Source organism: Aedes aegypti, chromosome 1, assembly GCF_002204515.2.
Source record: "Aedes aegypti strain LVP_AGWG chromosome 1, AaegL5.0 Primary Assembly, whole genome shotgun sequence".
NCBI classification, from domain to species: domain Eukaryota; kingdom Metazoa; phylum Arthropoda; class Insecta; order Diptera; family Culicidae; genus Aedes; species Aedes aegypti.
In genome coordinates, this window is record NC_035107.1 from 64,409,712 (window position 1) to 64,415,711 (window position 6,000).

Here is a 6,000-nt window from a genome sequence, read left to right on the forward strand (position 1 = left end):
TAAAGTTTGATGCCCACTTGGATATAGTTCCGGTTGATATATACATGATTGAAAATACAAACGTGACTGATCAGTGGCGCGGGAAGTGGGTAGGACAGGTAGGACATGTACTACGCACGAAAACACCTGGGTAGGACAGTCAAAAGATTGTCCTACCCACGATTCTACAGCAGAAAGGTTGAAAAATAAATTAAACTATTTATCATTTGTTCAATACACATCCAAACTCGATCAACGTCGTAAGACACGATAAGGTATTTGATGGAGTTTCTGCGTGATGAAACATTTGTCAAGCATCTCCTGAAAACTTTTGCGATTAGGGTCAATTCTTTGCAAAGAAAAACAAACTACACAAATTGGCACAATTTTTGGTGTTTATCCATTTGTTATCTACAAATAGATGAGGAAATAAGAACAACTTCTTTGGTTATAAAGGCAAGTAATTTGGCCTATTTTTGTCAAATTTGTTTAGTAAAGACATAAAAATAAAGGATATTCATTGTTTTTTTTAATTCATTTACAAAAGTTGATACAATGAGTAATCCCAAATGCAGGACTTTAAAGAGATTTGGTCTCTATTTTAATGCAAGTCTCTAAGAAATCTCTATTTTCAATAGAAGGTCTCTTAACTATCTATTTTAACCAAAATAGTGTCTAAAGTCTCTTTTTCCTTATTCTGCTTGCAATGAATCCTGATGCGAAATTGTACAAGCTCCAAGTAACCTTCGGAGACTATAACGTGTTCAACAGGCTCTTCAAGAATTTCGTCTCAGATTCCCCGAAGAAAAGCTTTAGGAATTATCATATTGATTCAGTATACTTTTAGGGTCTCCTACAGGGATCTCTCCAGAAATAATTCTAGCAATTTCTCAACCGATTCTCTCAATTTTTTTTCCAATGATTTTCCAAAGGATGCTTAGAAAAAATCCTTTAGATGTTGATCCAGGAACTATCCTAGAATTTCTTAAGGATTTTTTTTTCACTAATCCTTTAACCGAATCCTCCAGTTGTTACTCTAGGAGATCTTCCAAAGATTCGTACAGAACTCTTTTTAGGAAATTCATAATGGTTTAGTGCAGAGTGTTTTAAAACAATAGCTCAAAGGAGTTTTTTTTTTTATTTTTAAGGTACCTGCAAGAGTTTCTTGGCCTGTTCATGTGGATTTCTTCAAGAATTCATTCACGTTTTCTCTCAGAAGTCGAAAATTCCTTGAGGGGTTCTTCAAACAACAAGTTTTACTAAGCGTTTATTAAATAGTTGGTCAAAAAAATTCCATGCAATCTTCAAATTTAATTTAAGTTTTTTTTTCTAAATTTCCTTCCAATATTGCTTAAGAAATTTCTTTAGAGCGGTTTTTCAAGAAATTTCTTAAGAAAATCCTTAGAAATACTACTCCGAGATTCGGGCGATTTTTAATCAGAGAATCTTGTTCATTAAGGGTGACTTAAACAAGTTTTGTAAGAAGTTTATCTAGGATTTCTTTAAAAATTCCTCACGTATTTATTTTTTAGAAAATTTTCTAGTTATTTCCCAGGAGACATTCCTGGAAGAAAAAAAAACTTTCAAGAGTTATGCTTAGTTTCCTGTTTCTTTCTAGAAAAGCAAAGAAATCTCTTTACTGAATGGGTTAAGTTATTTCCTACAGGGAAGTCCATTTGATATGACATTTCTTCTAAACTTCGTGCTGCGATAAAAAAAAATGAGATCTTCTAAAACATTTCTAGAAGCAATTTTTTCGTGCATCTAGATAATCGGTTACTTTCCTTTTCAACAGCAAACCAGCATATAGGTACTTGAGAAAATCTCAAAGAATTCATTTTTTGTAGAAATCTTAGATGTAATCTCTGGAGCAATTTCCGAAAGTAAATTTGAAGAAATCTCGAGTTGAAATTTTGCATAAATCCTGAAAATCAAATTTTACAGGAAATCCTTTGGAATCTCTGGTAAAGTTATTGATTGAATTAAAGAAAACGTTTGGCCGGGAATATTGGAGGATGAGCCAGAAAAATCGATGGATGAATCACTGGATAAAATCGTAGGTGTATGATCTTCTTGAAAAATTCCTCAAAGATTATTACTGAAATAATCTTTGGAGATCTTCTATTTCTGTAGTTCTCCTTGGGAAAATTCATGTTGAATTCTTGAAGTATCTTAAATAAAATTCTTAGAGAAACAGCTTTCCCGGGAAGCTCACAAGATTGATCAGAGCAACGATGGACGGTGTGCAAAACTGCGTGAAGATCTCGGGCGAACACTCCAGTTCGTTCGAGTCTCGGCGGGGACTACGACAGGGCGACGGACTTTCGTGCCTGTTGTTCAATATTGCGCTTGAAGGTGTCATGCGGAGAGCCGGACTTAACAGTCGAGGCACGATTTTTACGAGATCCGGACAATTTGTTTGCTTCGCGGACGACATGGATATTATTGGGAGGAAATTTGAAACGGTGGCAGATTTGTTCACCCGCCTGAAACGCGAAGCAACAAGAGTCGGGCTAATGGTGAATGCGTCGAAAACAAAGTACATGATGGTTGGCGGAACTGAGCGCGACAGGGCCCGCCTAGGAAGCAGTGTTACGATAGACGGGGATACCTTCGTGGTGGTGGACGAGTTCGTCTACCTTGGATCCTTGCTGACGGCTGACAACAATGTTAGTCGGGAAATACGAAGGCGCATCATCAGCGGAAGTCGTGCCTACTATGGGCTCCAGAAGAAACTGCGGTCAAGAAAGATTCACCCCCGCACCAAATGCACGATGTACAAAACGCTCATAAGACCGGTAGTCCTCTATGGGCATGAGGCGTGGACTATGCTCGAGGAGGACTTGCAAGCTCTTGGGGTTTTCGAACGCCGAGTGCTAAGGACGATCTTCGGCGGCGTGCAGGAGAACGGCGTGTGGCGGCGAAGGATGAACCACGAGCTCGCTCAACTCTACGGCGAACCCAGTATCGTGAAGGTAGCTAAAGCTGGAAGGATACGCTGGGCAGGGCATGTTGCAAGAATGCCGGACAACAACCCTGTAAAGATGGTGTTCGCCACGAATCCGGTCGGAACAAGAAGGCGTGGGGCGCAGCGAGCTAGGTGGATTGACCAGGTACACCAGGACCTGGAGAGCGTGGGTCACAGTCGAGGATGGAGAGAAGCGGCCATGAACCGAGGGAATTGGCGAAATATTGTTGGCGAGGCTTTATCAAGATAATTGATGTAAAGCCAAATAAGTAAGTAAGAGAAATTTCCTATGTAAATTCGTAGAGAAATTCGAACAATAAGAACAATAAAAAAATTTTGATGAAAGTAGTAATACTTGTCGTAATGTCAAGAGGAATTAAAAAAAAATCTTAGATCTTAGAAAAATGCCTGCTCTGATTCTATGAAGAATCAACGTCTTAAATCTTAGCTCTTTCTAGGTTTTGTTTTCCTGGTTCCTTCAATTTCCTATTTTTAAGGCAATCAGTCGCTACTAGCTTTGTTAAGACGAAAAGCATTCTAAGTCTTGTGGTAACGACTCGCATGGAAATGAGGGGGTTAGAAGCAATAAGGGGGATCAGGGACAAATACCTTGTTTTAAGAAAATCTATTTAAAAGTTTTTTTCCGCCATTTATCATTCTATACAAGTAGTATGGGAATTAGAAAAAAAAGTCATCTAAGAATCATGATGGTTCTTTTTCTGCTGAGCGAAAAAATCACCTGAAAATATCGTTAGAACGAATCGTTCAGAATCAAAATGTCACTTACACGCTTTGCGTTTGAGCCTCTAAAATATATATACTTAAAATTTCCAGTCAAGGGCCAAAATTTTTCTTTGCTACACTGTGCACAAAATATTTGTAAATGTTTGTCCTACCCATGGTTTCGAACGTGGACGCGCCTCTGTGACTGATGATATTTTCCGGGACAATTTTTGCGGAAATGGCCATATCTCGGAAGATTTTCAACGAATCTTAATGCGTTTACCTGCATTCAACCATCAATTGGATCTAGTTTCTTGGAAAAATCTTAACATTGATAGAACGTCACACCACACAAAATAACAAGCGATAGAAAAAATGTGATTTGGACATGACCTCGGAAAATCCGGAACATCTCCGGTGTCCGGTGGCCAATTTGCATGACCAATCAAATTCTTGAAACTAGACCAAATTTGCCATCGAATGCTTCCAGATGCATCTAATTTCATCCATTTTTCAAAAAGTTACAAGCATTTGAATTTGGGCAAAATTTTGCCTATCTCAATCATTTTGCCTATCCCCTGTACAAACATTTTTGCTCAATTTAATAAATCTTCGAGAGCTCAAGCCTGTACCAAAACTCTTTTGAGTACATATCGGTCGGATCTACAAACATAAGCAGTAATCTTTCAGAGGGGTTTCAACAAGGTTGATACTCAATACTCAATTATATTCTATCAAGTTTTTAGTCAAACGACCATTTAAGGCTGAGAACTCATTTGAATATACACCTATGTTCTATGTTATCACAAAGCTATGTTCTGGTAGCTTTTTAGTCCAAGCACTGACAAAAGCTACCGCCTTTTCGATGCATCTCAACTATGACCATCTAGTGACTAGTTATAACGTATCCTTGAAGCTTGTCACATTAGACTGATGCAAATTTTGAAGTTTCTGCTCCATTATTCTTAAACAATGTCCACTTTTCCATAAAATATTATGACGACGAGATAGAGGGCTGAACACGAAAGGTTAGCGTTTTCCATAGTAATCTTCATATAAACTTCAAATGGCATGTGCACAGTCAAATTTCTTCCGAATCACTGCAAACTTCGGGATGACGCCATAATACAAATCGTTTATGCCTAGGGGAGCCAAAATTTCAAAATTTGCATCACTCTATTGTCACATTGCACAGTGGGACGGATAGGGGTTTTAGGAGGAAAGATGGAACTCACGCCTTCAATTGCGATTTTTCGTAAAAATGATGTTCTACAAAGTTGTTTCTAATATAAAAACAATTTTTTTGGTCCAAACCAAAATTAGGGTGGCCCTATGTAAAAAAAAGATAACCATTAAAACTTTTTTATTTTAAGAAATATTGACATAGCTTGTTCTACAAAGTTGAAGATCGGAGAATTTTATGCTGATTTGATAAAAAAAAAGTTTTTTTCTAGCTCATAAATTGACCGTTTTAGAGCATTTTTCGCTATTGATGTAGGGTGGCCTTCAAAAATAGGTTTTTGTGTTATATTTTTTTTTATTTTTAGATATCTCATCAAAGTTGTCATTCCTTCATCTTTATACAATTGAGACGCATATTTTAAGGTCTATATAATTACCTATATAAAAACAAACGTTTTTTTACATGTAAATGTAGTTGGGGCAAAAAAAGATTTTTTTTGCATGACAATTATTATCTTTCGGCTTTAAATCGGAATAAAAAACTAAATTATTTCATATTCTTATATACGTATCCGAAAAGAGTCAAAGGAGCTCAGCAATATAAATAAGGAGAAAAGTTTTTTGAAAACATCTTATAAATTTACCTCACGGTTGAATTTCCTGACATGGCTCATCCCAAACTTCCGAATACTTCTGTTCTGGGATTTGCCGGGCTCTTTGGGAAACATTCTGATTGGAAGTAACGAATGCTTAATTACTAGTAATTTGTCCCCCGTAGGAGATATATATATATATATATATATATATATATATATATATATATATATATATATATATATATATATATATATATATATATATATATATATATATATATATATATATATATATATATATATATATATATATATATATATATATATATATATATATATATATATATATATATATATATATATATATATATATATATATATATATATATATATATATATATATATATATATATATATATATATATATATATATATATATATATATATATATATATATATATATTACTAGAGTACGATTTCTGATTATGACGCTGACTTTCAAGGCTAGATTAAGAAGAATAACTATATGCATTATTTGATCATGTTTAGATG